Raw genomic sequence first — 13,294 nt, 5'->3', positions numbered from 1 at the left:
AATCACGTTAAAGTAAATGTTTTGATGAAACCTTGCTATAACCTGAAAATATCATAGAATATCTAAGCCAGCAGATCATGCATTAGCACACTTACTCCTGCTAGAAAAAACTCGTGACTCCCAAATACCTACATTGTAACTCTTCCTTTCTACCCTGCCACTACTGCAGCTTTCTCTCTTCACTATCAATGCTCCTTAGTTCTGGAAGGAGCTCCCTTGGTGGCTCCCTGAAGCCACCATGGGGCTTGTTGTGATGGCTTTCCCTCCCCACTACTGGATCACATCATTCGCAGGAGTTTGGCTTACCGGAGACCAGAGCCAGATCCTGGCCTCCCTTGCAGGGGCCCAGACAACAGCAGGGGGGGGGGGGACTATAAGAGTCATTCTCCCTAGGAAAGCATCCAGAAAGTCATCAGAACTTTACAGACAACTGCAGGGTTTGCAGAGAATGAGGCACTGACACGGCCAAACGACTTGGCAAATGATTCATTCATAACAAGTGGTATTCTCAAAGCTAGCTCTAACCCATTAGAAGATATGAAACTTGAAGGATTGTCATGCCTTTCAAGAAGACCTGGACAAAATAATTTTAAATGTGTATTCGTCCAACTCAACACACGAGAGAAGCATGCTGTCTCGCCCTGGACGAGGAGGAGAAAACATGCTGTCTGTGAGCATCACACTAATGCTGTATGCTACCAATGCTGTGTGCTAATATTGTATGCTGACTGAAGCCGTGGACTGACTGAAGCTGTGTGCTAACTAATGCTGTGTGCTGACTGAAGCTGTGTGCTCACTGAAACTATATGCTGACTGAAGCTATGTGATGACTGAAGCGATGTGCTGACTGAAGCAATGTGCTGACTGAAGCGATGTGCTGACTGAAGCAATGTGCTGACTGAAGTGATGTGCTGACTGAAGCTGCGTGCTGACTGAAGCTGTGTGCTGACTGAAGCTGTGTGCTGACTGAAGCTGTGTGCTGACTGAAGCTGTGTGCTGACTGAAGCTGTGTGCTAACTAAAGCTGTTTGCTGACTGAAGCTGTGTGTGTGTGCTGACAGAAACTGTGTGCTGAGGAAGCTATGTGCAAACTGAAGCTGTGTGATGTCTACCGATGCTGTGCACAAAACGACGCTCTATGTTACATAATTCTTCATGCTAATCATGCTGTGAACTGTCTGCTGTGTTGACAGTGCTGAAAATTCACCAAACAACATTGCTGACAACTGCTGTGCCAACTGCTGTACAGCTGTGAGTTGGAACACCACCACATGTATACATGTAAACCTCATCCTGGAAACAATCTTGTATCAACATGTTAAACAAGCTACGAGGATGAGGGAAGGTGATGTTCCCTCAATGCTGGATTTGATATTTACCAGGAAAGAGGATGAGATATTTGACATACAGTACCTTCCTCCCTTGGGTAAAAGTGACCATGTCTTTTTGTAAATAAAGTATGCAATGTGTTATAATCTCGAAGAAAATAAGGAGGTTGAGGCAGTTGAAAAACCTGATTTCAGGAGAAGACATTATGGGGACTTTAGAAAAAATTTAAATGAGTATAATTGGACAGACTTGTGCGAAGCAAGGAAATACATGAGATGTATGTAAAGTTTTGTGAAATATATGATAAAGGCACAACAAAATTTATACCAAAGCAGAGATGCAGACCTAGGAAAACAGGATTGGTTCCAAAGAAATTGTAAGAGGGCCAGAGACAAAAAGACACAAAAATGGAATCAATATAGGAAGAGGCCAAACTCCCAAACATACCAGCGACACAAAGATGCGCGAAACAACTACATGGCAGTGAGGAGAAAGAGAAAGAAGTTTTGGAAAAGGGATAGCGAACAAATGTAAAACAGAACCAGGCCTCTTCTATAAATTCATAAACAACAAATTGCAGTTAAGGATAATATTCAGAGGTTGAAAACGGGAAACAGATTCAGGGAAAATGAAAAGGAAATGTGTGAAACATTAAATGTTAAGTTCCAAAGTGTGTTTGTACAAAATGAAATCTTCAGGGAACCAGACACAATAAGAATTTCCAGAGAGCAACACATCTTCATCTCTAGCATATAGAGATGTCTAGAGATAAAGTGGGACAAAATGCTCAAGGGGCTCAGTAAGAACAAAGCAGTTAGCCCAGACGGAGTTTCAGCATGGGTTCTGAGAGAATGTGCACCTGAGCTCAGCATTCTACTTCAACTGATTTTTCAGGTACCCCTGTGTACAGGAGTTGTAGCAGATGTGTGGAAAAAGGCTAACATAATTCCAATCTACAAAAGTGGCAGCAGGGAAGACCCCGTCAATTATAGATCTGAATCACTAACAAGTGTAATAGTCAAAATATTTGAAAAACCAGCATTGAAAGTAATGAAATGCCATTTTCTGGGTGAGACCCAGAGGCTCCCCAAAGTAATCCAGGCTGATATTGCTAATATTAGACTCTGACATCAGTCAGTGTGACTGGAGTTCTTAGGCCTACCGACGACCACGAGCCAGAACATGGCCCCCCTCAGAGAGACACGAGGAGCAATGGCCTATAGAAACCCCCATGTGGTTGGAAGCATTCTATGTCTGCCATCGACCAGGTCAGGCACCCAGAAATGTAAGCATCCCAAAACAAACCTCTATTCTGGTTAAGAAATTTCTACTGAGAGCCAAACTAGTGGACTGAACTCCCCAAACAAAAACGAGCATGACTTCACCATATCGCAGCACCGCCGTCTGCGCAGCTAATCCCTCCCCAGGAGGGGGAATGGGAAGCCTCAGACCCCTCATGCTAGCTACCCACGACCCCAGTTCTGAGGCTGGATATCAAACATGCTGTGAAAAACCTGTCCAACCGGAGGAAGTGAGGGTTGCCGGCGAGCCTCCGAATTCACCCAGAAAATGGAGTTTCATTACATTCAATGCTGGTTTTCTGGGGGGGAGCTTCTTTGGCTCCCTGGAGCAACTGTAGACACTCGATTATCCGGGATTCGAACCTCCGAAAAACTGCCCTCATACGGCTAAAATTGTGACCGGATAAAGTTATTTCAATATCCGGCCAAAATGTCCGTGGGAGTCAGGATAAAAGCTGGTTTAGCCAGATAAAAAATCGGAGCCGGTTAACTTGCTGCCGATGTTACACTATCCGTACAGTCAGCCGGATAAGCATTGAATTGTCCGGATATGAAAGCCATGGGGCGGGCCTTACTGTATTAATCCCGTCTGGCTGTGGCTCGAGGCACATAGTGGAGGAGGGGGTGGGGTGGGAAAGTGGTGTTGGGAGGGGAGCGTTGAGAGGGACCACCTGGGTACAGGAATTACCATAAATGTTACAACAATTCATCATAGCCAAAAACAAAAGAAATACTAGTAATTATGTAATAACAAATATATAAGTTTCCTAAAAACAATGTGCACAGGCTGAAGTTTCCTTAAAAAATATTGTGTTTTTTTTTTCCTCCTGGCGGCCTAGGGTAATGTGCTATAGCTACCCCAAGTGGACCCTTCCAACACTGGTCAACCCATGTGCTCCTGTCCCTCGTGTTATACCACAGTGCTGTGCCATTAGTGAAATATTTTTTTAAATAAGTTTTTTATTTTCATAGTAACTTTGAACATTTTTGGCCAAGACTATGTCTGGTAGTAGCATCAATCGTTCTGGAGGTGTTAGGAGGAAGAAGGTTGTCCTAACAATTAAAGACAAGTTACTGTTATACACCTCAACCAGTAAGGCGCCACAGGTAAGCCAAGCGCCTTCAATAAGTGAGGCGCAAGCATGTGCCTTCAACAAGTGAGGCCTCACAGGCAACCCAAATGCCTTAAACAAATGAGGCTTCACAGGCAAGACAAGCGCCTTTAACCCTCAAACCGCTAGGGGCCCAAATGGAATTCACACCCACAGGCGCAACAAAAAAAAAAAAAATTCCAAAAAATTCTTTCGTCTTATAGAAGTGTTCATTTTTGTTCCCTGATCACGGAAAAAATAACAAAAAAATCGTGGGTGGCATATTTTAGCCGCAATAGGGTAGGGAAGTGTGGCAAAAAAGGGGCGTTGGCAGAGCCTTCGCCAGATGAGGTCTACTCCGCCCGAGCTGTCAGACGGCAGTTGCCACAAATATATTATTACCTAATTATTTCAATGTCTCTGATTGATTTTTTCTTAGTTTTTTTGCAGTAATATTATTCCATACAGTGAATTGTGGTATATTTATATTATAAAATGTGTGAACCATCGCTGTACTCAAAATTATGGTGTGCATATTAGTGATTCAATTATTATGTTCATAAAACAATAAACAAATAGTTTTGCTGTTGTTACACTATATACTACAGGTTATATATAAGTATTTGCATGTTTTGTACACCATAACAAACTACTAAGTTGGTCTTGTGAGTAAAAAAGCAACGAGGAGTGACCGCCAAACACCAGCGAGCCACTCACTGCCACTCCCTCCCTCAACACCACCTCATTCACCTCCTACAATACTCTTTCTGTATTTATTCACTATACACAGACGTTATATATACGTATTTACATGTTTTGTTCACCATAACTGTACATTTAAGCTTGTATGGTGAGTAAAGGCCACAAAGACGTAGCTACTCACACAGTCAGCTGATCGGCGGCCGCCCTCAAGGCCAGACGCACTAATATTTGTCCTTCAACAATACTGTTTGTGGTGTTATTACGCTATATACACATATTATATATAAGTATCTACCTGTTTTATTCACCATACCTGAACAAATAAGCTGGTATGGTGCCCAAAGACTATTGTGGTCACCAGTAAACAACATGATAAGTCGTGCAGACGACGCCACCGCCCTCACCAAAATGGCGGCTCCCAACCTACTCCTCTTGCTGTTTATACCCTATATACACACGTTATATATAAGTATCTACATTTGTGTTCACCATATCGAACCACTAAGCTGGTATGGTGAGTGCAGTCAATAAATGGTGGCCACACACAGTCAGAAGACGACGCCACAACCCTCCCTCCCACAGCCTTACTCCTCCCTCCATGGAGCACAGCGCTAAATATCGCCATAATCCTGCTATTATCAGAATACTGGTCAGTTTTATCACAGTCAGGGGGCTTCAGTAATACTATCACTGCTAAATAATAGCAGTATCATATATATAATGGTATTTGTAGGCTATGCTGTGGTCACAAGCTGAACAGCGGTGCTGTGAGCTCGTGCTGCGTGCGCCAGCCTTGGTGGCTTGCTCAATACTGACGCTCTCACACCCAAGAATGTTGGCCTGGATTTTTTTTCTAGGTGGCATCTGGCAACTATCGGTCGTGGCTGTACTATAGCTGCCCCTATCCCAGGCGGGGAGTTTAAATTATAGCGCTAGACACGAAATCATATATAAATGATGTGCGCGGTTTCGGTTTTGTCACTGATATCATTTATATATGATATGCGCGGTTTGAGGGTTAACAAGTGAGGCGCAAGCAAGTGCCTTCAACAAGTGAGGCGCAAGCGAAGCCCCTTCAACAAGTGAGGTCTCAAAGGCAACCCAAATACCTTCAACCAGTGAGGCTTCAGCAGCTGGCAGTCAAAACTAACTTTGCTTAATGAACTGTACAGTAATTTTAAGTGTTAATTTTAGTGTTGTGTTCGTATAGGTAACGTAAATTGTTAAGAATTCTTAACTTCAAGATGTGTGACATCAATCAAGAAGACGAACACCAACAAGGTAAGTTGAGGTTTCTAGTTGAATATTTAACCCTTGTATGGCGCCTGGCTATTTAGCATGTCACCCACAGATGCATACAAAAAAAAAAAAAAAAAAAAAAAAAAAAAAAAAAAAAACTTTCTAAACCTGTTAATTTGTGTTCACTGATCATGGGAAAAATAATAAAAAAAAATCATAAGTGGCATATATTGTCCGCTATAAGGTGGGGAAGTCTGGCAAAAAACAGGCGCTGACTCAGCGTGCGCCCCAGACGGTCTGTTGCTTGCCAGCTGTCAGGCCGGAGTTGCCACAAAGAGATAATTACCTAATTATTTCAATATGTCTGATTGATTTTTCGTAGTTTTTTGATGTAATATTATTCAATAGTGTGTAGTGTGATATATTTATTTAATAAAATGAGTGAATCATCGCTGTACTAAAACATATGGTGTGCATATTGCTGATTCAATTATGTTCATCAAACAGTGAACAAATACTTTGTCGGTTATTACACTATATACATAGATTATATAAGTATTTGCATGTTTTGTTCACCATAGCGAACCCCTAAGTTGCTATTATGAGTCAAAAAGTAACGAGGAGTGACCGCCACACACCAGCCAGCCACTCGCTGCCACTCACTCCCTCAACACCTCACTCTCCCACATTCTCCTCCCACCATACTGTTTTTGCTTTTATTCACTATATACAGACGTTATATATAAGTATCTACATTCGTGTTCACCATAACGAAACATTAAGTTGACATGCTGAATAGCAGTGGCAGCCCGCCACTGGCTGCTACTTCCTAACTCCCTCAAGTCACCTGACTCACCCACATTCTCCTCCCACAATACTGTTTTTGCTTTTATTCACTATATACAGACGTTATATATAAGTATCTACATTCGTGTTCACCATAACGAACCACTAAGTTGGTATGCCGAGTGGCAGTGGCAGTAGCAGCCAGTGGCAGCCCGGAACTGGCTGCCACTCCCTCCCTCCCTCCCTCCCTCCCTCCCTCACCTCACCTGACTTGCCACCATTCTCCTCCCACCATACTGTTTTTGCTTTTATATACAGACGTTATATATAAGTATTTACATGTTTTGTTCACCATAACTGTACATCTAAGCTTGTATGGTGAGTAAAGGCACAAAGACGTAGGACCTCACACAGTCAGCTGGTGGATGCCGCCCTCAAGGCCAGACGCACTAATATTTCTCCTCCAACAATACTGTTTGTGGTGTTATTACACTATATACACACATTATATATAAGTATCTACCTGTTTTATTCACCATACTTGTACAAGTAAACTGGTATGGTGTCCAAAGACCATAGTGGCCACCAGTAAACAACATGATAAGTCGTGCAGACGACGCACCTCCCTCACCAAAATGGCGGCTCCCAATCTCCTCCTCTTGCTGTTATTACACACTATACACACGTTATATATAAGTATTTACATTTGTGTTCACCATAGTGAACCACTAAACTGGTATGGTGAGTGCAGTCAATAAAAGGTTGCCACACACAGTCAGAAGACAACGCCACCACCCTCCCTCCCAAAGCATTACTCCTCCCTCCATGAAGCACAGCGCTAAATATCACCACAATCCTGCTATTATCAGAACCCTGGTCAGTTTTATCACAGTCAGGGGTCTTCTGTAATAATATCATCGCTAATTATAGCAAGAACATGTATATTATGGCATTTTTAGGCGATGCTGTGGTCACAAGCTGAACAGCAGTGCTATGAGCTCATGCTGCGTGCACCAGGCTTGGTAGCTCACTCAATACTGAGGTCCCTAATACCTGGGAATTTGGCCCACGATTTTTTTTTTTAAATGGTGTCTGTTTACAAGAGCCCTGATGAAGGTGTGATGAACCCTGTGTATCGGCGGGCCGTTTAAATCTTGCGCGGTACTCCAAAACATCATATGATGCTGAGCGCAAGTTACTGCAGGTCACTCAACGCATCATATGATGTCTTGCGCAACTAAAGGGTTAATAATTATATGTGGCCAAGGCAATTCAAATTATGTTGTTTGTAGTATAAAAATAGTTGGAAATGGTCACTTTTGGATTCAGAGGTGAAAAAGTACCATTATCTGAAACACGTGAATATCCGGCTGGGGGTCCTTCCCATATAGTCCGGATAATCGAGTGGAGACAGTACTTACCAAAACACGAAAACAAGAGGGACTTACCCGGGAGGTGGTTGTTGCTCGCTCCTCAACACAAAGCTTAGGCAACTGGCTGCAACCGCGGACCTAGGGTTAGCACGACGAGGCCCAGGAACATTAACTAGGTAACATGCAGCCAGGACAATGTTCTACTGCCAAAAACTGAGCCCGAATGTCAGCCCAAGACATGTTGCCAAAGACAGCAGCAAGATCAGCAAACTTACGAACGTCGTGAATACAACGACTGCAGGCTGCCTGGTAACCCTGCAGTATAACCCTGCAGACGACCTGAGAGACCCGCACCCTACAACAGGGAAGAAGGAAAACCGAATCAACCCAAAGTGAGTCCCCCGGACACAGAAGCCATGGCGCACGCTTAACGGGGAAGAGCCGCAACCGGATACAATACATGATGCACCCCCGGCCTGACCAATCAAGCATCAACAACCCAAGGACCCCTCCAGGAAGCAGCCGCCTTCATTCTTCGCCAGAAAAGAAGGAGACGGCTACAAGCGAACAAACCTATCACGAGGCCCAAAAGAGCAGAAACCCCTGTGCCGGAGGAGAGCATTAAGCTCTCCGACCTGACCCCCCAGAGGCCTATACCAACAGGAAAAAAACAGCGTTGAATGTAATGAAACACCATTTTCTGGATGAGCCCCGGAGGCTCCATGGAGCTTATCGGGCTAATGTATGTTATATTAGATCGGGACATTAGCTAAGGAGTTCAGACCTACCAGGGACCAGCGCCAGAATCCTGGCCCCTTCAGAGAGGTTTCAGGGAGCAATGGCCCTGGAAAACCTCCTTGTGGTTGGGGTTTTCTTTATCTGCCATCAACCAGGGATAGGTACCCAGAAAGGTAGGCATAACAAAACAAACCCCTCATGGTAAAAAACAAAAAAAAAAAAAAACGAACAGAGAACATGGTAAACAACAAAAACAAAAAAACGAACAGAGAGGTAGAAACTCCCTACAATTCCAAGGAAACAAGCAAACATCACGCTTTACTGCCGCGCTGATCGTCCGCACAGCCCTCCCCGCCCCGAGACTGGGAGGGGGGAGCCTTGGACCTACCGCGCCGGCTGCCTAGCAACAGCTCGGAAGCTAAGCTTCAACAGATGCGAAAAAAACGCTGATCGGTGGGAGGGAGGGTTACCAGGGAGCCTCCGGGGCTTACCCAGAAAATGGCGTTTCATTACATTCAACGCTGGTTTTCTGTGGGGAGCCCCTACAGCTCCCTGGAGCTTCATACCCAAAGAGGATGAAAACAAACGGCTGACCCGGGACGCGACTGCCACAAACTCCGTAATGCGAAGCCGAGACAACAGGCTGCACCCTGCGACCCAAGGGAACTCAAGAACGCACAGGAGCAGACATGCACACAAAGAACGAGCGGCCAGGAACCTGTGCGACCCCCAAATTCCTCGCACCCGAAATAAGCCCTACACGTCACCAACACAGCAGCAAAAGCTGCAAACGTCTGAATAGCACAGGCACAAGGATAGACCGCAGGCTGGAAGACCTAAAAACTCTGCGGACGACCTAAAAACTCTGCGGACGACCTGGGAGACCCCGAGCCCTGAAACAGGGAACGAGGGGAACCAGATCAATCCAAAACGCATCCCCAGACACAGTACGCAGGTAACGGCAAAAAAGCGCAACAGTACAATACAGGATGCACCTCTGGCCAAACCAATCAAGCATCAATAACCCAAGGACCCCCCAGTAAGCAGCCGTCTCGACCATCGCCAGAAAGACGAAAAAAGGCTGCGAACGTACAAACCTACCACGAGTACCAAAGAGCAGAAACATGAACCGAAGGGGCTACCACAAACTGAGAATATGACACCGTGATCAACGACAAGGACGGCTCAGACAACGCATGAGCAGGCCGGAGGTGAAACAAAACACGAGAAAGTGTAGGAAACTGGGCAGATGTGACGTCCACCCCAAACGCAAGTCGGAGCAGCTCCGCAAGCGCCGCACAAAAAGCGGCAACATACAAAATAGTAACAGGAATTGATATAATCGATAGAGAAGATTTCCTGAGACCTGGAACTTTAAGAACAAGAGGTCATAGATTTACACTAGCTAAACACAAATGCAGAATATAAGAAAATTCACTTTCGCAAACAGAGTGGTAGACGGTTGGAACAAGTTAAGGGAGAAGGTGGTGGAGGCCAAGACCGTCAGTAGTTTCAAAGCGTTATATGACAAAGAGTGCTGGGAAGACGGGACACCACGAGCGCAGCTCTCATCCTGTAACTACCCTTAGGTAATTACACTTAGGTAATTACAAAACGAGGCGACAGTAAGAAACAACAAATAACTGTAGTCCTGAAAACCCAAGCAAGGACAAGACAATTTGATGCGAAAGAGAAGACGACTTACGAAGAGCAAGAAAAAAGGTACATAGAAACACCAGGAACATCATACTTTCGCCGAAACAAGGCTCGCAGGTGGGACACCATCAACAAAGCCACCTGATCACCACAGAGATGGTGATACCCGCGTCAAAATGCAAGATACGAAGAGCTGAGGAGAAGGCCGGACCAGTCACGTACAGGACTGGTCCAACCTGCTGAAAGAGGTGGAAGCCACGGGAAAATGCCCCAGGTTCGGACACCTATCAAGCATGATACCTGGTTGATACCTGGTTGATGGGGTTCTGGGAGTTCTTCTACTCCCCAAGCCCGGCCCGAGGCCAGGCTCGACTTGAGAGAGTCTGGTCCACCAGGCTGTTGCTTGGAGCGGCCCACAGGGCCACGTACCCACCACAGCCCGGCTGATCCGGAACTTCTCTTAGAAAACCGTCCAGTTTTCTCTTGAAGATGTCCACGGTTGTTCCGGCAATATTTCTTATAGTCGCTGGGAGGACATTAAACAACTGCGGACCTCTGATGTTTATACAGTGCTCTCTGATTGTGCCTATGGCACCTCTGCTCTTCACTGGTTCAATCTTGCATTTTCTTCCATATCGTTCACTCCAGTACATTGTTATTTTACTGTGTAGATTTGGGACCTGACCCTCCAGTATTTTCCATGTGTATATTATTTGGTATCTCTCTTGTCTCCTTTCTAGAAAGTACATTTGGAGAGCTTTCAGACGATCCCAATAATTTAGGTGTTTTATCTTGTCTATGCGTGCCGTATACGTTCTCTGTATTCCCTCTATTTCAGCAATCTCTCCTGCTCTGAAGGGGGAAGTGAGTACTGAGCAGTACTCGAGACGGGACAGCACAAGTGACTTGAAGAGTACAACCATTGTGATGGGATCCCTGGATTTGAAAGTTCTCGTAATCCATCCGATCATTTTTCTGGCTGACACGATATTTGCTTGGTTATGCTCCCTAAACTTTAGATCGTCGAACATCATTATTCCCAAATCCTTGACACGCTGTTTTTCTACTATGGGAAGATTCGATTGTGTTGTGTACCCTGTATTATGTTTTAGATCCTCATTTTTGCCGTACCTGAGTACCTGAAATTTATCACTGTTAAACATCATGTTATTTTCTGCTGCCCAATCGAAAACTTTGTTGACATCTGCTTGTAGTTTTTCAATGTCTTCAGCAGAGGTAATTTTCATGCTGATTTTTGTGTCATCTGCAAAGGACGACACGAAGCTGTGACGTGTATTTTTGTCTATATCAGATATGAGAATAAGGAACAGTGGCGGTGCAAGGACTGTACCTTGAGGTACAGAGCTTTTAACGTTGCTTGGACTCGATTTTATCTGATTGACTGTTACTCTTTGTGTTCTGTTCGACAGTAATTCGTCTGAATTACAAATCGACTAATCGACAAATTACAAATCGACAAACAAATCAACTAATTAATTGACAGCATCGTCTGAAAATAAAGCTGGGCCGGCCATCAAGGGATCATGAAGACTACTCTCTTGGGAATGGGCTCCAACCGAGCCAGAACCCGAAGCAACAGCTGGACCAGGAGAAGAGGAACAGGTATCCCCACCTCGACCAGTCCTGCTGAAAGGCATCCACCGTGAACGCCTCGCAGGCGGGTAAGGGCGCCACAAAGAATGGGCGACGCCTAGACCACGCCGACTCGAAGACGTCCATATCCAGGAGTCCATACGTCCGGCAGAGCCAAGAAAACGAGTTGGCAACGACTGGCCAATCTGCAAACAGAGGAATGAACCAAGACAGGCTGTCCGCCAGGATGTAAGACACACCCCGGTCATGAACCTCACAATTAGCCAAACCCCGAGAATCCAGCAAACGAGCCACTCGATGGGACCAGCCTTGAAGGCAAGCACCTTTGAGAAACCCTGTGGTTTCGACAAAGAACCGCCAGAGAACAGTCCAAATGGAGCTGAATGGTAGAGCACCAAGTGACCCGAACCCTCTGAAGCGCAAACCAGACAGCCACAAACTCCCGAACCGTGCTGTGAGCCCGACGGACGGACAGACCTCACCATCCCCGGCTGACCTGGTGAGCACTGGTCACAAAGCCCCAGCCGAGAGATGACCCGTCCGTGAACACATCGAGTGAAGGCTTGGGGAGGTGCCAAGGCACGGAACCCTGAAAACCCCAAAGAGGAAGCTGGTGATGCTGCATCAACACAAGATCACCGGAGGAATGAACCCAACGATTGCAAGAGAGGGGGAAGAGGAGTCTCCGAAGGAAGCAAACAGACGTCGAAGTCAAACCCAACCCTGCGGGAAGACCAGCACGTCAAAGTTCAGACTCCCGCACAACTGCTCGAGCAACCACTGAGCAACCCGGTCATGCTGAGCAACTCCCCCTCATGAACAGCCAAAGGCGGGACCACAGCCGTAGCAACACTTCTGGAGGGAAGGACAAGGAGCGGCCCAAGAACCCTAAACAAGACGCAGCCAGGTTCGAACCCGAGACGGAAACAGATGGAAAGGCCTCCAGATCACCAGGAAACCATACCTGGCGATCTGGAAAGAACCACACACCTGGTGAGCAGACAAGCGGACCGACTGGGAGCCCACACCAGCCAGTCGTCAAGGTAGGCCAGACACCGAATCCCATGCAGACTCAGACAGAGCACCAAGATCCGGTAAAGATGCGTAAATACACCTAGTGCCAATTACAAACTAGGGAAGGCAACAAAAGCGGCAAGCCTTAAGCCCCACCACCAACTGTGCCAGTCCCAGAAAACTGGAGAAGAACGTGCCAAGAATTGACCTGGAGGTCCAGGGCCACCATCCAGGCACCTGGCCCCAACACAAGCCAGACAGGAGACAACAGTCCTCCGATGAGGGCATATAATCCAGGGCGCAGACTGAAGAAGTCCAGATTAACCGCAGATTCGCCAAGCCCGTGTCTGCATAGAACAGACGGGAACCCCAGAAGGATGGGGCGGATTGACCACGTCCAACGCACCCACTAAGATGACATGACGAAGTGCAGGGAAAGCCCACCCCGCCAG

At 46.0% G+C, this 13,294-nt stretch overlaps 1 protein-coding gene across 1 annotated transcript in view; it reads right to left on the bottom strand.

Annotated features, from left to right (window-relative positions):
* PIG-L (phosphatidylinositol glycan anchor biosynthesis class L) overlaps positions 1-13,294 on the bottom strand; it is a 208,595-nt gene that overhangs the window by 127,692 nt on the left and 67,609 nt on the right.

This window comes from Procambarus clarkii, chromosome 13 (genome assembly GCF_040958095.1).
Source record: "Procambarus clarkii isolate CNS0578487 chromosome 13, FALCON_Pclarkii_2.0, whole genome shotgun sequence".
NCBI classification, from domain to species: Eukaryota; Metazoa; Arthropoda; class Malacostraca; order Decapoda; family Cambaridae; genus Procambarus; species Procambarus clarkii.
This window is presented reverse-complemented; position numbering and strand designations above follow the sequence as displayed.